General features: G+C 49.5%; 1 non-coding gene across 1 annotated transcript; it reads left to right on the forward strand.

The window, feature by feature from the left end:
• The first annotated feature begins 3,056 nt into the window (after positions 1-3,056).
• LOC120106991 lies at positions 3,057-3,166 on the forward strand. The gene has a single exon (XR_005508990.1). It is a non-coding gene; the product is annotated as a small nucleolar RNA R71 (small nucleolar RNA).
• The last annotated feature ends 20,988 nt before the right edge of the window (positions 3,167-24,154 follow it).

Consider the following 24,154-nt stretch of genomic DNA (forward strand, 5'->3'; position numbering starts at 1 on the left):
TTGCCTTTTACCACTCAAGCCAGCCCTCTTTATGTTCTTGAAAGAATCAAAATCAACAAATCACAAAGAGCGATCAGATGGATGGTGGCAAATCTCCAAGAAAATCAGAATTTTAAGGACTTCGATGAGGCAAATGGTACTCACAAGAAAAATTGTCTTAAAGCATCAAGAACATAAGAAGACTTCAAAAGGAAGTAAAGGATATGTAATAGAAACAACTAGAAAGCAAGGAGAAATAAGAACAAGCTAAGCAGCCTTGTAATACGTAAAACGGTCTTGTAACAAGTGAAACAACCTTGCAACAAGGGGTCTTCAGCTTTGGAACAAGTGAAACAGCCTTGTAATTAATGCCCCTTAATCAATAACCTTCTTTCTTTCTTTCTTTCTTTCTTTCTTTCTTTCTTTTCTTTTCTTTTTTTTTTTCGTTTTTTTTTTTTTCATTTTTTTTTCCGTCTTTTTTTTTTTTTTTTTTGAATCAAACTAAGTAACAGAAGATTAAAGAACAAAACAGATTAGAGGAAACAAGAAACACAAGGAACTGAAAAAAAAACAGAAATAAGAGAACGAACAAAGAAACTTAAAGAAATAAAATAAGAACAAAGGAACAAAGATGATAAAGGATAAGTAACCTGATTTCAAGAACCAAAGCTCTGATACCAAATGACAAGAACCCACCAGGAGACCTGCCCTAGGAACCCTTGAATCAATTTGCTATACTTGCCCCGAGATCGCTAGAAAAAACAAGTTGTAGGAGATCAGATTAGAACTCTAAGGAAACTAAGTCCTTAAAACCCTAATCCTTGAAGACGCCACAATGGTTGATCACTCCCTTTGATAAGTCAGAATTTTGTATTCTAATCCAAGAACACAAAAGAGCATAGCAAAGCTTGCCAACACTTTAATTCATTCATAATAATCCCTTGGTTACATATGGCAGCCTTTATATAGGCTTCAAACTAAGCTATTGGAAAGGACACCATCCCCTTTCCAAGGCAATAAGTAAAAAACGTTTTCCAAGTCACAACTTCCAAGTTACAACTTCAAAATAATAAGTGACACAACTTTCAAGGTTCCTAACTACGAAGTACATGAATAACTTAGGAAAAACGAGTTGACAAGTCAAAACTTCATGTACAAGTAATTAGGAACACAACAAGACTCAAGCCCAAAAGTACCCACGAAAAATGGGCCTAAATAGCATCTCCACGTGGATCAGCCTTGTTTAATGGCTCCAAGCTTTGTTCTTCAGCATTTACTATGTAAAGATAAGTGATCAATCTTGGTGAAGCCTTAGAGTCTTCTAGAGCAGCCTCCTTCTCTTGAATTTCCATGACTAGTCCATATAAAGCTTCTTTCATTTGTTTTGCCCTTGCTCTAGTCATTGGACCTCCAATTCCTTGTAATGGATCTTTGGAATTAGCTTGAACCATTCGGCCAGCCCCTTGATCTCTATCAGTTTGCCTATACTAAAGACGTTCAGTTCCAAGGTCATATTGCCAAAAGAAAGCTTCATGACACTATTCCTACAATTGATCAATGCATTAGAAGTTGCAAGGAATGGACGTCCTAAGATGACCGGAATCTGAGATGGTGAATTGGAAGCCGGATGTGTGTCCAGTACGATAAAGTCGACAGAAAAATAGAACTTGTCTACTTGGACCAACACATCTTCGATAATTCCTCTAGGAACCTTCACTGACCTGTCAGCTAATTGTAAGGTGATAGCTGTTGGCTTCAACTCATCCAAACCGAGTTGCTCATATACCGTATATGGCAACAAGTTCACACTCGCTCCCAAATCTAGCAATGCTCGCTCAATCCTAAAATTGCCAATGATGCACGAGATAGTTGGGCAACCTGGATCCTTATATTTAGGGAGAATGTTATGCTGTAAAATCGCACTCACATTTTCAGCCAGAAATGCCTTCTTCTTGACATTTAATCGACGTTTGACAGTGCACAAATCCTTCAAAAATTTTGCATATGAAGGCACTTGTTTGATTGCATCAAGAAGAGGTACATTGACTTTTACTTGCTTAAAAACCTCAAGAATTTTAGAGTTTGGTTCAAGCTTTTGCAAGGGCTTTAATCTTTGTGGAAATGGTGTTGGAAAAGGACATTTAATTTTTTCAGCAGAGGTTGGTGCTTCAGTTTCTTCGTTATCCTTTTCTTTTGTCTTGGGAGGGTCAGAATCAGGCATGACTTGTGTTTGTTCTAAGACTGGTCGGTCAATAACTTTTCCACTTCGCAAAGTTATTATACTCTTCGCTTGTTCTTTATGCGAAGTTGAAGATGATACATTGCTACCACCGTAGACTTGAGGATTAGGTTGTGGTTGAGCTGGTAGCTTACCCTTCTCTTGAGCACCTAAAGCAGTGGTCAGCGTCGTCAATTGATTTCTTATTTCATCATTGATTTTAGCTTGACCTTGCATGAAAGATTGCAAAGTTTCTTCGAGACTGGGTTTTTGAGGGGGTGTGTGTGCATAATGAGGTTGCGGAGGTGGAGGAATTGGGTTATATACTTATCGAGGTTGGTCATTCCTCCACCTGAAATTTGGATGGTTCTTCCATCCAGGGTTGTAAGTACCCGAAAAAGGATTATTGAAAGAATTTTGATATGTATTCATAACATTGGCCTGATCGTGCAAGACTTTCTTGAATGCGGGTATTGTGGGGCAATCAGTGGCGAGATGGCCAGGCATCTCACAAATCCTACAACACTCATTGTTATGTTCTACGGTCTTGACGGGTTCGATCCTTCTAAGTTCAATTTCCTCTACCTTCCTAGTAAGGGCTGCCATTTTAGCCTGAATATCATCCTGAGTACTAAGGTTATAAAGGCCCCCGTGTCCAATGCTAGTAGGCTTAGGCAAAGATTTATTCACTCTATCCCCTATATCCCATAATTGTGCAGTCTCTGCGAGAGAGTCTAAATAGTCCCATGCCTCATCGGGTTGCTTTTCCAAAAATAGACCATTGCACATGGTCTCTATAAATTGTTTTAACTGTGGAGACAATCCTTCGTAAAAGAAACTAATGGTTCTCCATGTTTCAAACCTGTGATGAGGACAAGAGAGAAGCAAATCTTTAAATCTCTCCCAGCATTCATAAAATGTTTCATGGTCTTTTTGTTGGAAATTACTAATGTGCCTTTTCAAAAAGTTAGTCCTTTGTGCGGAAAAGATTTTTTTCAAGAATTCTCTTTGCATATCATGCCATGTTCCTAGCGATCTAGGTCTCAAGGAGTTCAGCCATGTTTTGGCTTTATCCTTTAAGGAAAAAGGAAACAAGGTCAATTTAAGGACGTCTTCCGATACATTTGGCACTCTAAATGTGATGCTAATTTCCTCAAAATTCTTAAGGTGAAGATAAGGGTTCTCGGATTCCATCCCATGATACTTGGGCAGCAATTGAATTACTCCTGGTTTGATTTCAAAGTGTCCTACATTTTCAGGAATAGTCATGCATGAAGGTTGACTAGTCCTAGTAGGGTGTAAATATTGTCGAAGTATCATAACTGGGGGTCTACCTTCATCACCATGGTGACTTCCTACATCGTCATCAGCCATCTCACCAGATCTAAGATTTTGCCAAAGAGTTTCAATAATATGATCTAAGAAATTGTCAAATGTTTGTCAATTCAGGCGCCCAGTGTTGTCCCTATTCCAATCTAGCATACAAAGTTTCAGAGTTTATTTATTTATTTATTTATTTTTTTAATGATCATCCTTGATCTTTTCTTAAAGTTCTTATCAATTTTCGATTAGCAACAAGGGTTAATGAGATATGATAATAATAAAATTCTGATTCTAAGAAAAAAATAATTTAAACATAGAAAATTCAAAACAGACAGCAGCAAGGTTTCAGATTAATTTAATGATCCTAAAAATCTCAGAATGTCCATCAGACCGTTTCGATGAAAGAAAATGTGTCCTGCACTTGCCGACTAAATTTGAGTCCAATTAGACGGTGAATTACTATGATATCAGAGATTGATGCAGACTGTGCAGGGAAAAAAACAGCAATAAAGATTCAATTTTTTTTTTTCGAAAGAAAAAGACTAACTACTAAAGTACTAATTAAATCTAAAATTATACTAATAACTCAGCCGTTCTCCGGCAACGGCGCCAAAAACTTGACGCGCTCGCAAAATTGCTTTCGCGAAACTAATCTCCCAAGTATCAGAGAATCGCACAAGTAGTAAATTCTCAGGAGTCTGAGGTCGAATCCTCAGAAAACGAAATATATATATGAGATTATTTAGTATAATTTTAGATTAATTAATTCAATAAATTTGTGGATTAAGATGATGTTTTGATTTTGTGAAATTAAAAGTAGAGAATAATATATCAATAAACAAAGTTCTATGAAATAAAGATGGTAGGGATTTGGAATCCCCCTTGATGTTATTGCATCTAAGAAATAAACTCTATGGTTCTTGATTAAAAATGAATGGTAGGATAGATCTAATCATGATATATGTTTCATGAACATATGAACTCAATTTCTAAGCATTCATCGTGCTCACTACGTCTACGATGAATCAAATACTAAAGCAATCCATATATCAATAGTCATAAACCATTAAAGAACTATCTACGAAATAACTACGCATGGATCAAGAACATATCAGTGAATGTAAGTCATTCAAAGCAAAAGTTTAGAGTTTACTTCAAAGAGTAATACATCAAAGGTTCCTCCATCACCCTTCCTAAGATATCAGCCACTCATTTCACACATTAATCCCCCTTTCATTTTTCCTTTTCTTTTTTTTTCTTTTCTTTTGGCCCGAAATAGAGTATCCCCTGTTTCTCCCCCTCCCTTCCTTCGATAGCAGCGGCTCTATTTCTTCCGAATGAGGGATACTCCGAACGCCCCCCAGCCGAGAGAATATATCAAGCTAGCCATCAGCTCCCCTCCTTGCACGCGGTGGAAACGGACGCTGGGATGGATCTCGGGAGATTGCGGACACACTCGAAAGATCGTGATCGCATGCATCGCGGGATGATGGGCTGCACGCGGACGGCTGGGAAGCGAGTTGCTCGTGGACGCTAAAGCTTGATCGCGGGATCTGGGTGGCTGGATCGCACGGGATCTGGGATTCGGAAGCTGGAAAATCCCTGGGAAGAGGCGGAAGAGGCATGCGTTCATGAGGAGCTCGGACGTGGACGGTAGAGGAAGCTAGGACTCGTGAGATGAACGGGATGAGCGGACAGGATCTGAGGAGGCTGGAATGGAGATCTGATCACGAACGGAAGGAGGATTGGAGCTGGGATCTGTTGGAATGCATGGGAGATGAACCGTGGATGGCTGCGGGATGATCACACGCGCTAGGAGAAGCTGTGAATGCGGAAGAGGTGGACGGCTACAGGATGCTGGGAGGTTGAGGGAAGCTGATAGCAGAAGATTCGCACGCGGACTCGAGGACCTGAGATTCCAGAAGATTGCTGATTATGTGGCTGGAACTTGGGACGCTCTGGTAGCTTGGCCTTGAACACGGGATCTTTGCTGGGATGAGGTGCGGACGAGGCATGGATCACAAGCGGAGAAGACGGACTGCTGGCGCTTGGGCTAAGATGCAGAAGAAGCTGGGTCGCACGAGATGCTGGGAAAGGAAAATGCTTCGCGGGAGGGAGCTAACAGCGGAAGAATGTGGAGATGGAGCTGGCTCGCGGACGGTTGAGCTTGGGCTCGTGCAAGAAGCGAACTCACGGGGTGACGGCTGGGATGAATAAACCATGAACTCCAAAAGCCTTTGAAATGGGGAAAGAGGAGGATGCTCGTTTCTTCCACGCGGGCGGACATGTGGAATAGATGCTGGCTTGCAGATGCTTGGGCTTGCAGAAAAATGAAGCTGCGAGGAAGTGGACCGCTAAACTTGACCTTCTTTTAGCGTGCAACTGGGGTCGACCCATGCGGTTGGCTGGTCACCTACAATGATGCATCTTTTTGAACCCAATGTGCATTTTAGCTTTGATTTCCGATCACCTGCACCCCACAAAAATATAATATTAATACAGCACTTCTATCATTAATTGTTAGCAATAATACTAATTTAAGTGATGTATAGATCGCACTTTTGTGCTCTCATCAGTGCTCTGATAGGTATACATGGGTGTCACCCTATTTTTAATAGGACCGAACCCATGTAGGAGTGGAGACTCCCCCTTCAATTGGTATCAGAGCCAGGTTAAATGTTTAAACAATTTATGCTTAAAATAATTGTAATTAAATCTGAGATTTATAAATATGTTTAGATCAGATCTGTTGCTGGAAATTGGACCCGGGGGCAATCTTCGGTCGAGGAGAGGGAGCGGAAGGTGGTTACTCACGGCGAGGCGGTGGTCCGTCGACGGGCGGCGTCCTCCGTCTGGGGCGATCGGAGAGAAGGAGCGGCTGGTTCCCGTGGCTGGGCGACGATCCGACAGTGGGCGGCGTCCTCCGTCTGGGTGCCTGCACACGAACCGGTGGCCGGGTCTTCCGGCGCCGGCCCTCCGACGCTCAAGTCAGGGAGGGGGCAAATCGTGTAGAGTAGAGGTAAACAGTGCTTGTCCAGAGTATCGATTTTCCAACCCCCTTTTATAGACCGGGGGTCGGTTTACCTGCGATGTAACGGGGCGAAGCCGTAGTACGGCTCGGCATGTCGTTCAGGTCGGCGCTTGGTCAGGCGAATCATTGCACTGATGTCGGCGATGAGGGCGTCGTACAACCCGAACTAGCACGCTACCAGGCGAATTTATTGCATCAGTGTCGGAGGTATGGCCGAGATCAGAGACTTATCACAGTCGACTAGACTCTGCTGGGCTTATTTGCCGTGGAGAGCTGGGAGTCCGTAGATGACAGGAGTCATGTGCATTAATTGTTGAGTGAGCCGGAGATCCACATTTATTGTGGAGTAAGCCGGAGATCCGCATTTATTGTGGAGTAAGCCGGAGATCCGCATTTATTGTGGAGTAAGCCGGAGATCCGCATTTATTGTGGAGTAAGCCGGAGATCCGCATTTATTGTGGAGTGTGCCGGAGGATCACAGCGGTCATGCGCAATAAATGCCGGAGGGGCGTCATAGTACGGTCTCTGGCCGGACCTCGGAGACGTACGGCCGTAGTAGGTGGCTGACAAAAGTAGGCCTCGGACATTGGGGTTTCTCTTAGGTCGGAGGTTCCGAGTTCGGATGCCGACTTCGGCCTTCCAGGGTCGATGATTGTGCGGCTTCTTAGGGGCATTCGTGTCATTTGGGAGAAAAACCTTATTCCCCCAACACTACCCCCCGACTTCCGAGTTCGAGCGGCTTGTGGGCTCGGACGTAGGAAGTAAAGTCCATCGTTAAAGTTGGGGGGCGAACTTCGTCCGCACCCTCATGTTTCTTGGAATTTTCATGGTAGGACCTGCGCCCTTGGGCGTTTCGAGGTTACTTTGTTCGGCGAATTAATGATGGGGTCCATATCCCTACGTCTTTCGAGGCGACTATAGCGGGGGCGGTGTCTCTTGGATTACCGAGGTTGCTTTGCGAGGCGGACCCAGGATGAGGGTCCTCGGGTTCAACGAGGCGGCGCCTCGGCCCCACAATCGAGAGTTCCCGCTCATCAATGAGCGTGCCATTTCGGGTTTCAAAACGGACACGCGGCATGACCAGGGGTCGGACGCTTCCGATTTCGTGTTACCGGGTCATAATTTCGGGGGAGTGGAGGCCACACCGGGGCTCCACGTGTCCCAGATTTTATTAAACGAGGGGAGCGGGGGTGCCGTCCGCTCATTCTTCGAGGCGATGGGATTCTGTGGACCCATAATGAGGTCCCGAGATCCGATGGGACAACACTTTGATTTCGTATTCGATTTATTGATCCGGAGTGGATGCAGTGCCTCGGCCTCAGAGGTCGCCACGTGGCGCAGCCCGATCGGGGGATGGAAACCGACCCCATCGAGCTGGGCCGTCAGGGGGGTCTATATAAACCCTACGAGTCTGCCCTAAAGGTCTTGTTTGGCTTCCCCTCATTTTCGTCGTCTTTTTCCCCTTGTTTTCTTCCTCAACCGAATTTTGCCGGCGGTGCCCGGAGCAATTTCCGGCAATGTCCAGTAGGTTTTCTTCCTGTTTTCACTAGAGTTTCCTCTTTTCTTCTCCTCGCCAACTTCCATTTTCTGCTCTTAATTTTTACTCCATTCTTCTGTGAGAATGGGTCTCGGTCCCGAAGAAGTTGGGTCGAATATGTCAGAGGAGGAACTGGAGACAATCCGCTCCCGTTTCTTCTTCCAGCCCGGGTTTCGTCTTGAAACCGCAGGGCCGGGGGACAGGATGACGCAGCCGCCCCCAGGTCGGATCGCGGTTTACCGCGAGACACTCTGGGCGGGCCTGCGTTTTCCCACCCATGGGTTCGTGAGCAGCTTGCTGGCCGAGTACCAGCTCGTCCCGGCGCAGTTGGCTCCGAACTCATGGAGGACCATAATCGGGTTTTTGTCCCTGTGCCTCGGGCACGGGATCCCGATCACGGTAGGCCTTTTCCGCCGGTGTTTTCTGTTAAAGAAGAACCCGGCGGACGCAGGGTGGCTATATTTCGCCTTTCGGGGCGGTATGTCACTCTTCCGGGGCGCCCCTTCCTCGATCCATGAGTGGAAGTTGAAGTTTTTCTTCCTGGCGTCCGCGGCGCCTTGAGGGTTTGAGCCGAGTTGGGGACACCCACGGCTGAAGGCCCTCAACAGACTCTCCGAGCCCACGGGGAGGGAGCTGAGGATCCTAGACTCTGTGCGAGCCCTCGGGAGGGGCAACGACCTGACCGAGCTCCTGCGGGAGGACGCCCTGGCGAGCGTGGGTCTGAGCTCGGCGCGCCCCGAGGGTAAGGGCGGCTACGTTATTTTCATTCTTTGTCTTTCGCTTTTACTGCCACTGGCCTGACACTTAATAAAATTTTTGATTTCAGATATTTCCCGTATGCCGACCAGTAACACGTCGCTTTTTTCCCGCCTGAGGAGGCGGGAGGCCGAGGCCGGGGGGGCTAATCCCCAGCCTCGGAGGAGGGCGAGGACAGACGGCGCTTCCTCGTCGGCCGGGACGAGTGGCCCCGAGGCGGGGGCCCCTGCAGCCGACCCGAGGCGGGAGCGGGTGGTCAGTGGTGCGGGCCCATCGGCCCCTCCTTGCCCTGCCCCCCTTGCCCGGCGGGGGGAATCGTCCGCGGCCCGGCCGCAGCAGCCAGGACCCGGGCCTGCCCGAGGCCCCGAGGCGAGCGGCTCCGGGACCTCGGGTTCGATCGTGCCGAGCTCTTCCCGAGCTTTCCGAGAAGAGTCGGTTGAGCCGGACTCTTCCATTCCTGAGGGGAGCTCGGCCTTTCAGGACGCCGAGGTCGCACGCTCCATGTTGCGGCGTGCAGTGCTTCCAGCGGACCGGGCCGTGTTCCGGGGGATTTCGCTGGAGGAGGTCGCCGGCAGTGCTTACTGCAGCACCGCCCGGGTAAGTTCCCTTCTTAATTTTCTGGAGTTATTAGCGTGCATGCGTGCCTTTCAACTCACAATACCCTCGCTTCTTCTTTTTTTTTTTTTTTTTTTTTTTTTTTAGCATATTCTCGAGCTCGACACCATGGCGTTCCTCGCCCACGGGTATCGGGAAGAAGTTCGGCAGCTCGGCCAGCAGCTGGAGCCGGCCAAGAAAAGAATCGCCGAGCTAGAAGCGGTGTCGGCCACGGCCGAGGCTCGGTGGGCGGCCACCGAGGCCGAGCGCCTTGCCGTGGTGGGGGCGCTTGAGGAGGAGAAGGCGGCTCACGCCATGACCAAGGCAACCATGCGCGGCACGGAGGCGCGCTTGGGGGAGGTCCAGGCCAGGGTCGCGGCCCTCGAGTATGAGGAGAGGGCCCTTCGCCTCCGACTCGAGCAACTTGAGGCCCGGGAGAGGAGGGCTCTCGAACGAGCCGAGCACGCCGTGGAGCTCTTCAAAGAGTCGCAAGAGTTCCGCGACATGTTGGAGGAGGAGACGGTCGACGGTTTCCTTCGAGGCTTCGAGAACTTCCGAGAGCAGGTGCGCCTGTACTGCCCTCAGTACGACTTCTCGACGGTCCGTCCGAGGGAGGACCGGGGCTGGGGGTCCGACGTGCGAGCCCTTCCCACCATCCTGACATCCGAGGCGGGAATATATGAGCAAGACCCCGCCGAGCCTTCGACGGGGGTAGCCGAGGCGGACGGTGTCATGGAGGTGGCTCTGGCGGCCGAGACGGATGCTGTCCCGGAGGTGGTGCCCGAAGCTCCTGCTCCCGACCCCGAGCCTGTTCCGGAGGAAGGTCTTGAGGTCATCAATGTGCCGGACGACCCCCCGGATGTGGCTCCCGCCGCTTAGGACTTAGCATATTTTTCTTTTCTTTTTCATTGTATCCGGGGTCGGCCCTTGAGCGGCCGACTTCCAATTTTGTAATTGGCCTTCCGGCCCTTTGTTAATGAAAAAGTATTTTTGCCATTCCGTGTTCATCTTTCCCTCTGTTGTCGTGACCAAGGCCAGGGCCTTAGCGAACCGCCTCGATGGCCTAGCTTTGCATTTTAATTTCCGGGCTGCTTAACGAAGTTGCCCTTCTTCCCGGGCTACGTCTTAGCCTTCTCGGGTTCCAGTCATCCCGACGAAGAGGAGCTCCGAGTCTTGAGTTTTTTAGAAAATTTCTCTAAGTCCTATAGCTCGGATTTGGGAGTCGTGGAGGTCATTGCGTTTAGCCTTTAGGGAAGTCCCAAGGCGTCGAGGTCGGGCCTTAGCCCTTTAACTAAGATCGGACTAGGTCTGTGCGTGCCGCTAATCGGGGAGTTTAGTCGGGTCTCCGAACTTAACTCCAAACCCCTCAGAGGGAGCGCGGGCCAATAGGCAGGTTATTACCGAAGGTTTTCGTTGTTATTGTTCTCGGACTCTGCCGAGGCTTCGGTGAGCAAGGCTGGGGTTTCCAGAGATTGCCTTGGTACCCGTGTTTGGCTGGCACATTCGTGGCCGGGACCACTTTTTCAGCCGGACGTAGGAGTTTACGTCGAAGAGCCGAGTTGGGCACTAATTTATGAAATCCTCTGTACCAGTTTCGGAGACTTGACGAACGGTGCATGCATAATGTAATTAGGAGGTCGATCCTAAGCCGACCCGTTAGAGAGGCCCGACTTTGGGGCAAGATAAGGCTCCAACATTAAGATTCCGCTCAGCAATATGTAAATAAAATTTGACAAGGAGGGCGTCCAGTTGAATGTACCTCTTTCATTCTCAGAGTTATGCTTCGCATGGTGGAGTAGGCTGCTTCCCTTCCTCGTCGACCTGCGGAGTCATTTTTGACTTTAAGGGGGCTCGGGCTTCTCACGGACCCGACAGCACCCGCCGAGGTTGAGAGGGCTTGGGGAGACTTTATTGATTTGTAGCTCTTTGCGAGGTCGAGGGAGTTTGAGACCCTGTGGTCGGACCTCGGGGCACCTCAACTTTGGTCGAGGGATCTTGTGTCAGGTCGGCGGGTCTGCGGACGCTTTGCTGACCTGTGGTACCTCCCGAAGTCGAGGGAGTCTGATTCTCTACGGTCGACCCTCGGGGCATCCCGACCTTAGTCGAGGGGGCGCTACGGGGGGCCGCGAAGGTACTACCCCGTTGTTGGTGATGAGCGCCACGGGGGGCCGCGAAGGTACTACCCCGTCTTCCCGAAGTGTCGAGGGGTCTGGGTACGCACTGTCGACACTCGGGGCATCTCGACCTTAGTCGAGGGATCGCTCGCTTCGGGGATCGGGGATCGTCGACCGCTCCTGGGGGTCCACTTCGTGGCGCCCCAGGTGGAGCCACCCTTTCCACCCCTCACGGCGCCTTCCCGAGGTCGAGGGAGTCTGGTTCTCTACGGTCGACCCTCGGGGCATCCCGACCTTGGTCGAGGAATCGTTCGTCAGGTCGAGGGGTCTGGGTACGCACTGTCGACCTGCGACGCTTCCCGAGGTCGAGGGAGTCTGGTTCTCTACGGTCGACCCTCGGGGCATCCCGACCTTAGTCGAGGAGGCGCTACGGGGGGCCGCGAAGGTACTACCCCGTTGTTGGTGATGAGCGCCACGGGGGGCCGCGAAGGTACTACCCCGTCTTCCCGAAGTATCGAGGGGTCTGGGTACGCACTGTCGACACTCGGGGCACCTCGACCTTAGTCGAGGGATCGCTCGCTTCGGGGATCGGGGATCGTCGACCGCTCCTGGGGGTCCACTTCGTGGCGCCCCAGGTGGAGCCACCCTTTCCACCCCTCACGGCGCCTTCCCGAGGTCGAGGGAGTCTGGTTCTCTACGGTCGACCCTCGGGGCATCCCGACCTCGGTCGAGGAATCGTTCGTCAGGTCGAGGGGTCTGGGTACGCACTGTCGACCTGCGAAGGCACTGTCGAGGAGGCGCTACGGGGGGCCGCGAAGGTACTACCCCGTTGTTGGTGATGAGCGCCACGGGGGGCCGCGAAGGTACTATCCCGTCTTCCCGAAGTGTCGAGGGGCTGGGCACGCACTGTCGACACTCGGGGCATCTCGGCCTTAGTCGAGGAATCCTGCTCCATTCCACGTTTCATCGTCTTGCGATTCTTCCCGAGGTCGAGGGAGTTTGGGACTCTACGGTCGAGCCTCGAGGCATCCCGATTTTGGCCGGGGAATCTGAGGATCACAGACGACCCAATATTAAAAGAGGATTACAGTTATCAAGGTGAGAGAAATATTTGCAGAAAAAGGAGCTGAGTCCATTGTCCTGATTGTTTTGAACCCCTTAGAGTTTCATTGGTAATACATCCGTAGATTCTCGGAGTTCCAGCTTCGTGGGATCAGAGTCCCCTCCAGGGACTTCAATTTGTACGCCCCTGGTCGTTGTACCCGGGCGATTTGATACGGCCCTTCCCAATTTGGGGCGAGCTTTCCTTGCTCGGTCGGTTGAGAAGCCTCGGCTCTCCTGAGGACGAGGTCCCCTACTTTGAAGAGCTTGGGCTTGACTCTGGAGTTGTAGTATTGGGCCGTTCGCTGTTGGTATCTCGCCATGCGAACCCGGGCGACCTCTCTCGTTTCTTCGACAAGGTCCAAGTTGCTCCTTAGCTGGGAAGAGTTGGTGTCGGGGTCGTAATGCTCCACTCTGGGAGAAGGCAGGCCGATCTCCAACGGGATGACGGCCTCAGTGCCGTATGCTAGGTTGAAGGGGGTCTCTCCCGTGGGTAGTCGGAACGTGGTCCGGTACGCCCAAAGGACATTGTACAAGTCCTCGACCCACTGTCCTTTGGACCGATCAAGCCTAGCTTTAAATCCCTGCAAAATAGTTCGGTTAGTTACCTCGGTTTCCCCGTTTGTCTGGGGATGGGCAACCGAGGTGAAGCGATGATCAATGCCGAGTTTAGAGCAAAACTCTCTGAAATGAATATTGTCAAATTGTCGACCATTATCAGATATAAGGATACGGGGTAGTCCGAATCGGCAGATTATAGACTTCCACACGAAATCCCGCATCTTTTGCTCGGTGATCCGGGCGACAGGTTCGGCCTCGACCCATTTGGTGAAATAGTCGATGGAGACGACCAGGAACTTTCTCTGTCCGGTGGCGAGGGGAAAGGGCCCCAGGATGTCGATCCCCCATTGGGCAAACGGCCAGGGGGCGATGATGGAGGTCAGCAGAGCTGAAGGTCGGCGCTGGATATTGGCGTTTCGCTGGCACCGATCGCACTTGCGGACGAAATCTGTTGCATCTTTTCGGAGTGTGGGCCAGTAATATCCCTGCCGCAGGATCTTATGGGCCAAGGCCCGGCCCCCCAGGTGATTTCCGCAGATCCCTTCATGGACCTCTCGGAGAGCATAGTCCGCCTCGGAGGGGCGGAGGCATCTGAGAAGGGGGGAAGTAAATGATCGTCGATAGAGCCTGTTCTCGTATAGGACATACCGGGGGGCCTGGCGCTTGATTCGGCGAGCCTCCATCTCGTCATGAGGTAGGGTTCCGTCCTGAAGGTAGCAGACGAGCCCGTCGATCCAGCTTGGCTCGGAGCCGATGCACATGGTAGGCTCGGGTTCCTCCGTGCCGGGGGTCTGAAGATACTCGAGCGCGGTTCCCTTAGGAAGCTCGCTCATGCGGGAGGTTGCCAGCTTGGATAGCTGGTCTGCCCTGAGGTTTTCCGTTCTGGGAATGTACTGGATGTTGAAAGAATTCAGGGCAGATATGAGTTCCCGCACCTTTTGGAGATACTTTTGCATGGATGGCTCTTTAGCTTCAAAATCTCCTTGGACCTGGTTCACCACCAGCTGGGAGTCGCTGAATGCCGTCAGGTCTCCCACGTTTAGTTCTTTCGCCAGTTTGAGCCCGGCGATGAGGGCCTCATACTCGGCCTCATTGTTCGAGGCCGGGAACTCGAGGCGCAGGGCTTGCTCAGCCACCACTCCGTCTGGACTAGTGAGGATAAGTCCGGCCCCGCTGCCCCCCGGGGTCGAAGACCCATCCGAGTGCAGGACCCATGGCTGCTTCGGGGTCTCCTCCACGGACTCAGATGGCAGCTCGGGGTCGTTCGGAAGGGTGCACTCCACGATGAAGTCGGCGAGTATCTGAGCTTTGACAGCCGGCCTGGGCCGATATTCTAGATCGAATTCTCCGAGCTCGACCGCCCATTTGGCGATCCTCCCCGCACGATCCGACCTCTGCAATATCTGCTTCATAGGCTGGTCGGTTAATATAGCTATCGTGTGGGCTTGGAAGTAAGGCCTGAGTCTCCGAGCTGAGATAATGAGAGCGAAGATGGTCTTCTCAAGTTTAGAATATCGGGTCTCAGCATCCCTGAGAACCCGGCTGGTGTAATAGACCGGCTTTTGGAGCTTGTCTTCTTCCCGGACGAGGACCGAGCTTACTGCAGCTGGGGAGACGGCCAGATATAAGTAAAGAATTTCGCCCTTCTGGGGCTTGGTGAGCAGCGGGGGAGAAACCAGAAGGCTCCGAAGCTCTTCAAAGGCCTGCTGGCATTCTTCTGTCCACCGGAAGTCTTTCGGCCGTTTGAGGCTCTTGAAGAAGGGGAGGCAACGCTCGGCCGACCGAGAGACGAACCTTCCCAGGGCGGCTACCCGCCCCGCGAGCCGCTGCACCTCCTTAACTGTCTTTGGAGGCGACATCTCTTGCAGTGCCCGGATTTTCTCCGGGTTGGCCTCAATTCCGCGCTGGGTCACTATAAAACCCAGGAACTTGCCCGAGGTGACCCCAAACGCGCACTTCGCCGGATTGAGTTTCATTTGATATTTTCTGAGCTTGGCGAACGTCTCGTCGAGATCGGCTATGTGGTGTTCCGCCGCTCGGCTCTTCACCAACATGTCGTCCACGTAGACTTCCATGTTCCGGCCGATCTGGTCTTTAAAAATCTGGCTGACCAGCCTCTGATAGGTGGCCCCAGCGTTTTTCAGGCCAAAGGGCATCACCTTATAGCAGTAGGTGCCCTTGTCGGTGATGAAGGCCGTCTTCTCCTCGTCTTCTGGCGCCATTCGGATTTGATTGTATCCTGAAAAGGCGTCCATAAAAGTTAGCAGTTGGTGTCCCGAGGTGGAGTCGACGAGCTGGTCGATGCTCGGGAGGGGGAAACTGTCTTTTGGGCAGGCCTTGTTCAGGTCGGTGTAGTCCACACACATACGCCATTTTCCGTTGGCCTTCTTTACGAGGACTATGTTGGCGAGCCAGTCCGGATAGGAGACCTCCCGGATGAAGCCGGCTTCGAGGAGTTTGTCCACCTCCTCGGCCGCAGCTCGTTGTCGCTCGGGGGCGGAGCCTCTTTTCTTCTGCTTTACAGGCCTGCTGGTTGGTTTCACCTGAAGTCGGTGGACCATGACCTCAGGGTCAATTCCTGGCACGTCCGCGGGCGACCAGGCGAAGATGTCGGCATTATCCCGCAGGAAGCTGACGAGGCGATCCCTCTCATGGGCGCCGAGGCCGGAGCCGACCTGCACGGTTAGCTCGGGAAAATTTTCTCGTAGTGGGATTTGAATAAGGAGCTCACCGGGCTCTACTTGCTTCTTCCAGGGGGTGTCCCTCGCATCGAGGGTTTCTATGGGGAGTGAAGGGCGCGTCGGGCGGTCTGGCGCCTCAGCTGGTTGTTTCACTGTGTGGGCCGCCATGTAGCATTGCTTGGCGACCAGTTGGTCTCCGCGGACCTCGCCTACTCCTTGGCCGGTGGGGAACCGCATGAGTAAATGGCGAGTTGAAACCACGGCTCGAAGGGTGTTTAACCCTGGGCGCCCAAGGATGGCGTTGTAGACCGAGGGCAGACGGACCACCAAGAAGTCCATCCTCACAGTGCTCTCCCGGGGGGCGAGGCCAACTGTGACAAGGAAGCTAGCCTCACCTTCAACCGAGACCGCATCTCCGGTAAACCCGACTAGCGGGGCATTGATTCTCCGGAGATGTCCTTCTGTCAACCCCATTTTTTGGTAGGCATGGTAGTACAAAATGTTGGCTGAACTTCCATTGTCAACTAGGACACGCTTTACATCAAACCTATTTACAATCATTGAGATGACCACAGCGTCATCGTGAGGGGTCTCGACCCCTTCTAAGTCCTCGTCCGAGAACGAGATGACTTCATCAGTACGTGGGCGCTTCGGGGGTGTTCCCTGGGCGGCCGTTCCTGCCGAGGCCCGCCCGATCATGTTGATGGTGCCGGCAATGGGCCTGTTGTCGCATGGATTTTCGGTTGGTGCGACATTCTCCGCCGGCCTTCTTTCCTCAGGTCGATTCCTCACGAACCAGTTGAGTACTCCCCGTCGGATGAGCGCTTCTATCTCGTCCCGGAGTTGGAAGCAGTCCTCCGTGTCGTGCCCACGGTCTCGGTGGAAGCGGCAATACTTCCTGGTATTTCGGGGAAATCCCGTGTCTCGCATAGGAGGCGGGGGTCGGAAGAAGTCCCGACCCTCAATTTCCATCAGGATCTCGGCCCGGGGAGCATTGACGGGTGTATAGTTCTCGTACCTCGCCTGGTACATCCGGGGCCGTGGTGGAGACCTCGGACGAGGAGGTGTCCTCTGCTGAGGTCGCCCCTGCTGACGGGGCGGACTCCTCAGTCTGGGGAGATTTTTCTCTCTGCGGGGAGACCGGCTCCTTTGTCGGCCGCGCTCCTCGCGGCGCTTCTTCTGCTTCTTAGAGGCGGGCTCGATTGCTCCCCGCCTGGAGGCGACTGCCTCCTCGGCCTTGGCATACTTCCGGGCTCGGGCCAGCATTTCGGTGAAGTCGGCCGGGAAGCTCTTCTCGATGGAGAAGAGGAATCGGTAGGAGCGAACCCCAGTTTTCAGAGCCAACATGGCTATCGACTGGTCTAGCTCGCGGACCTCCCATGTGGCGGCGGTAAAGCGGTCCAGGTACTCTTTGAGGGACTCCCCCTCCTTCTGCTTGATATCCAGGAGGGAGTCTGATGTCCGTCGCTGGCGCCGGCTGGCAGCAAAGTTGGTGGCGAACTGCCTGCCGAGCTGCTCAAAGGAGGACACCGTGTTCGGCTTCAGTCCAGAAAACCAAAGCCGAGCGGTCCCTCGGAGGGTCGCTGGAAAGGCTTTGCAGAGTATGGCCTCCGAGGACCCTTGTAGGGCCATGAGGGCCCGATAACTCTCCAAGTGGTCGAGGGGGTCGGTGATTCCGCTGTAGGGCTCCACCTGAGGCATTTTGAATCTCGCGGGAACCGGCTCGTCCTCGATCTGGCGGAAGAAGGGGGACTTGGCAGTGAACTCAAAGTCCCCTTCCTGTCTTGCCTTCTTGCCGTGGAGTGCCGCAATCTGGCGCTCCAGATGCTCAACTTTTCGGTCGAGCTCCCCCACCCGTGGGATTGTCGTTGTGGTTTGCGCCGGCCCTTGGCGGTCCGGGGTTGACTCCGCCTCGGAAAGTTGGGGTCTCCGATCGAAACCTTCTCCCAGTAACTCCCTACGGGGGGCAGCCCGTTCTCCGTTGTTGGCTCTGGAGGAGCCATGCAGATTTTGACTGGGGAGAACCGGGCCGTTGGGGAGACACTCCGGCGGGGCCTGGGCCTGCGGGGGAAGCGCCGGTGAAGCTTCCACGCGCCGTAGGCCCTGAACGACGGCGGCCAGGGCCTGGACTTGCTGTACCAGGGCATTGAACTGTTCCAGCTGGACCTGAGGACCTGGGTCAGCTGGAGTTGGGAAATTCTGGACGGAGTGTCCAGGACTTTGCGGGGGACGCCGGGAGACGTTAGAGGCTCCCTTACTTCTCAACTTCATGACTGCTACTCGGGTTCCTTCCTCTAGCGCCAACTGTTGCTGGAAATTGGACCCGGGGGCAATCTTCGGTCGAGGAGAGGGAGCGGAAGGTGGTTACTCACGGCGAGGCGGTGGTCCGTCGACGGGCGGCGTCCTCCGTCTGGGGCGATCGGAGAGAAGGAGCGGCTGGTTCCCGTGGCTGGGCGACGATCCGACAGTGGGCGGCGTCCTCCGTCTGGGTGCCTGCACACGAACCGGTGGCCAGGTCTTCCGGCGCCGGCCCTCCGACGCTCAAGTCAGGGAGGGGGCAAATCGTGTAGAGTAGAGGTAAACAGTGCTTGTCCAGAGTATCGATTTTCCAACCCCCTTTTATAGACCGGGGGTCGGTTTACCTGCGATGTAACGGGGCGAAGCCGTAGTACGGCTCGGCATGTCGTTCAGGTCGGTGCTTGGTCAGGCGAATCATTGCACTGATGTCGGCGATGAGGGCGTCGTACAACCCGAACTAGCACGCTACCAGGCGAATTTATTGCATCAGTGTCGGAGGTATGGCCGAGATCAGAGACTTATCACAGTCGACTAGACTCTGCTGGGCTTATTTGCCGTGGAGAGCTGGGAGTCCGTAGATGACAGGAGTCATGTGCATTAATTGTTGAGTGAGCCGGAGATCCACATTTATTGTGGAGTAAGCCGGAGATCCGCATTTATTGTGGAGTAAGCCGGAGATCCGCATTTATTGTGGAGTAAGCCGGAGATCCACATTTATTGTGGAGTAAGCCGGAGATCCGCATTTATTGTGGAGTGTGCCGGAGGATCACAGCGGTCATGCGCAATAAATGCCGGAGGGGCGTCATAGTACGGTCTCTGGCCGGACCTCGGAGACGTACGGCCGTAGTAGGTGGCTGACAAAAGTAGGCCTCGGACATTGAGGTTTCTCTTAGGTCGGAGGTTCCGAGTTCGGATGCCGACTTCGGCCTTCCAGGGTCGACGATTGTGCGGCTTCTTAGGGGCATTCGTGTCATTTGGGGAAAAAACCTTATTCCCCCAACAAGATCTAAAGAAGATTTATGAATGATTTAATTACTATTTTTGCATGATTAACTAGATCTGAAATTTGGATGCATGTGATGCATATTTTATGATTAATATATGTGATATATTGAACATTTAAAATTTGAAATCATAAACTTATTTAGATTAGATCTAAATGCAATTTATGATCCTTTTAATCTCTGATTTTATAAGATATATAAGATCTGAAAATAAATGCTTATGATGCATGTTATTTAAGTTAATTCATGTTAGTTTATATATGTGATATATGAACATAAATCGTTAATGATTTAAACATGAATTAAATATGAAACAGAATGTTTAATTCACAAATTTAGATCTGATTTTAAGAACTAAAAATTTGTAATTAACATCTGATTTAAGACTTATACAATGATCTATTTTTTTTCATAAAACTACACTTAATTGAGAATTAAGAGACCTAGAATTGTGGATTGAATTTCAATGACAAATTGCATAAGTCTTGGGAGTTTGGGTTAGCTCAAGTCAAGTTCTCTAATTGGGTTGACCTAAGGTTAGAATCAAATCATGGAATGATTGAGTTAATTGATTAAATCTAACTAAGTAGTAATTAGATCAAATCAAGATAACTTAATTCAATTTACAATAGTTATAGATTGATCGGTTCCATGTCTTTGATCAGACCAAGATGGAACTTGATTTAGGCTTCGTGGTTGAGCCCGAGTCATTAGGATGGTCAAATCAAAATTGATTAACCAGTCGGTGTCTAAGGTAAGTTTGGCAGACTCGACCGGTGGTTTTTAATTGGGAGCTACTCTCACTGATGCGTCTTTGTCGAATTAATGGTATATCCCTTCCACCGATCTCACTTACTTGGCCAATTTGGTCAATCATTTTTTGATTGGATCATTTAATGATTCGAGTTAACCCATGCCCGTAAGAAAAATCAGTTTGACTGATTTAGGTGCCTCCTTAACCGGTTTGAATATAGTTCTTTATAATCTGACTGGGTGAAGTCAGTGGGAGAATTTAGGTAAACTAGATCTTCTTATCTAGGGGGTATCTAAGGGCTGTGATCTATTCCTCATCCTCCTAATATAAGTGGCGAGGGGAGGTTGAGCCTGATGGGACTGAGTCTGGCGTGGACCTCACTGAGCTGGATGACTCTGTGCCGAAACCTCCGACTCAGCTGCTCAGGGCATAGATGGACCATGAGTCTCTCTCTCTCTGTAATGCTCCCACCTGCTCTCTAAGGTCTCTAATCTTAGCAGTCATAATGTCCATCCTGCTCGTCAATCCGTCAGAGAGAGTCCTTACCTGAGCTGACACAAGCTCAGTCATCCTACTCCAAAACTCCTCTGTGCACCCCGTGGGTACGGATGACGACGGGCCAGCCTCTGAAGGTGCCGTAGGATGATCCTCAGGTATCTCAGCCTCAGGGATGGGGTCTCCAACCTCTAGTGCATCACCCTCCTGTGCATGTATCCCTGCTCCTGCACGCACCCATTGCCCGTTCACCTTCTCATAACCCATGCGAACTAGGAACCATGTAGTGTAAGTGTCAGTGAATAGTAGATGCCTGGAGATCTCTCCCTCCACAGATATATCATGCTGTCGGAAGACCAGGGTGAGTATCATACCATAGGGCAGAGAAACTCTCGATTTGCATATAGCCTCTCTCATCTACCTGATCATCATAGCTGGGAGGTTCAGGGGAATGCCCTGAATAACATGCTCCATAATGACCAAATCTCGCTCAGATATGTGATCAAATCTCCCACTCTTTGGAAACAAAATCCGACCTATGAAGTTGTGCAAGAACCTCATCTCAGCTGATAGAGAGCTAGCTATCACAGTTTCTGAGTAATCAAAATCATCTCTCTCAAAGATCAACTGTAGAGCTCTTAACTTGCTTTCCGGTCTTTCTGGAGTTGCACCTTCACAGGGGAGATGAAGCAACTCACTCAAACTTTCTTCCGAGACCCTAACCCTTACTCCTCGGACTTCAGACATAAGCCCTCCCGGTCCAACTATTAGGAAGGCGTAGAACTTACGAACCAAGCCCGGGTAGGTCACCAAATCTAGGGAGCAAAGATACTCCCATCCTTGCCTTCGGATCCAATTTCCCAAACGGAACCCTTCTTGATCCAAAAATTTGGAGTGGATCCTTCTTCCTATGGTAACCAGTCTCCCCGCATATTTTGCAAGTTGAACTGAAAGGGAGGGAGGAGGAGGAGGCTCTATACGTGTCTCACCTTGTGGGGGTACTGTAGAAGAGTCTCTAGCATGTCTATCTACAATGGTTGGGCGTGAGACTCTCCCGGATCTCTTAGCAACAGCTCGCGTGGGTCCCATTTTCACAAAATCCTTCCTTAGGTCTTGATCTAATGGTGTAGAGAGGCGATCTAGAATTGTTTGGGGATGATTGGAAAGGATTGGAAAGTGGGAATAGGGTTTTAGGAAGAGGACAAGATGAAATAGTGCCCTAAAAATAGCTCACGGGTCCCTCTTTAAAAATAGGGTCCCGCCGTTGGGTCGACCCCAGATTTTTCTTAGGTCGACTCAACATGGGGTCGACCCCATTCTAGCTTGGGTCGGCCCCAGTTCAGAAATTTTTTTTTATTATAAATTCTTTCTTTTCTCCAATCCTTACAAATTCTTTATGTGACAATGATACATGAGTAAGGAGTCTATAAATGGCTAGTTTGACTAATGTTTTATGGGTTTTTTGAAATGGGAGGAGAGTATCATGAGACAACTTGTTCCTTTTATATCTCTTCAATCAAAAGGATCACATATGCCTAATTCCCTCCTAAGCATGCAAAATCTATCTTCACTTAAAGTTTTGTGAATATGTCAGCTAATTGTTTTTCAGTACATACATGCTCGATACATATGTTCCCATTTTGCACATGATCTCTAATGAAATGATACCTTATTTCAATGTGCTTGGCTTTAGAGTGCTGAACCGAATTTTTGGTAAGGTTAATGGCACTGGGGTTATCACACTTTATAGGAATGTTGTCTAATTTAATTCTATAGTCCTCTAGTTGTTGCTTGAGCCATAGTACTTGAGCACAGCAACTACCGGCAGCTATATACTCTGCCTCAGCCGTTGATAATGCTACTGAATTCTGCTTTTTGCTAAACCATGATACTAAGTTATTTCCTAAGAATTGACATGTTCCACTGGTGCTTTTCCTATCTAATTTGCATCCAGCAAAATCAGCATCAGAATATGCAAGCAAATCAGTACAGAAGTCTTTAGAGTACCATAATCCTATATTTGTGGTTCCTCTCAAATATCTAAGGATTCTTTTGACAGCACTTAGATGTGATTCCTTAGGATTTGATTGGTATCTAGCACATATTCCTACACTAAAAACTATGTCTGGCCTACTGGCAGTTAGGTAAAGCAAAGATCCAATTAATCCTCTATAGAGCTTCATATCTATACTTTTTCCTTTTTCATCTTTGTCTAGTTTACTAGTGAGGTTCATAGGAGTGCCTATCCCCTTGTGATTTTCATTCCCAAACTTCTTTAGTATTTCCTTTGTGTACTTAGTTTGATGAATAAAGATGCCTTCCTTAGTTTGCTAGATTTGTAATCCAAGAAAAAAATTTAGTTCTTCCATCATACTCATCTCGAATTCTCCTTGCATTAATTTAGCAAACTCTTTGCAAAGATTATCATTAGTGGCACCAAAGATTATGTCAGCTACATATATTTGTACTACTAGCAAAGTTTTATCTTTTCTTTTGAGAAAGAGTGTTTTATTTATATTTTCTCTACTGAAATCATTATTTAGCAGAAATTTGCTTAATCAATCATACCAAGCCCTAGGTGCTTGTTTCAATCCATATAATGCCTTATGTAATCTAAACACATGATTTGGCAATTCATATTTCTCAAAACCAGGAGGTTGCTCTACATATACTTCTTCCTCTATATAACCATTTAAGAAGGCACTTTTTACATCCATTTGATACAGTTTGAAATCTATGAAGCATGCAAAAGCTAGAAGTAATCTGATAGTTTCCAATCTGGCTACGGGAGCAAATGTTTCCTCAAAATCTATCCCTTCTTCTTGATTGTATCCCTTAGCTACAAGTCTAGCTTTGTTTCTTATAACTACCCCATTTTCATCTAATTTATTTCTAAAGACCCATTTTGTTCCAATAATAGAATTATGCTTTGGTCTCTCAGTTAATGTCCATACATTGCTTCTTTTGAATTAATTTAATTCTTCTTGCATAGCATTTATCCAATTTACGTCTTTTTCAGCTTCTTCATAATTCTTAGGTTCTATTTGTGAAACAAAAGCAATATAGTCATTTATATTTCTAAGAGAGGATCGAGTTATTACCCCTTGAGATAGATCACCAATGATTAAGTCTTTAGGATGCCCATGTGCATACCTCCATCCCTTTTGCAAGTCTTGAGAGTGTGGTGGTACATGATCGTCATCTTTATCTTGATTTGGTACGTCATTAAGACTCATTTTTTCCAACTCAAGAATTCCTGCATCATCATCAGAAGTATTTTCTCTTCTAGGAGACTCGCTATCAGACTCATCAAAAATGATATGAATTGACTCTTCAACTACAAGTGTTCTTTTGTTGAATACTCTGTAGGCCCTGCTAGATGTAGAGTATCCTAAAAAGATACCTTCATCTGACTTGGCATCAAATTTACTTAGATCCTCCTTACCATTGTTTAAAATGAAACATCTACATCCAAATACTCTAAGATATTTAGCAGTTGGCTTCCTATTCTTCCAAAGTTCATAAGGAGTTTTCTTGGTTATAGGTCTTATTAAAACACGATTTAAAATATGGCAAGCAGTACTTACAGCTTCAGCCCAAAAGTATTTTGGAAGATTTGACTCACACAACATCGTGCGTGCCATTTCTGCCAAGGTCTTATTTTTTCTTTCAACAACCCAATTTTGTTGAGGCGTTCTAGGTGCTGAA

Source organism: Phoenix dactylifera, unplaced genomic scaffold (genome assembly GCF_009389715.1).
Source record: "Phoenix dactylifera cultivar Barhee BC4 unplaced genomic scaffold, palm_55x_up_171113_PBpolish2nd_filt_p 000718F, whole genome shotgun sequence".
Lineage (NCBI taxonomy): Eukaryota > Viridiplantae > Streptophyta > Magnoliopsida > Arecales > Arecaceae > Phoenix > Phoenix dactylifera.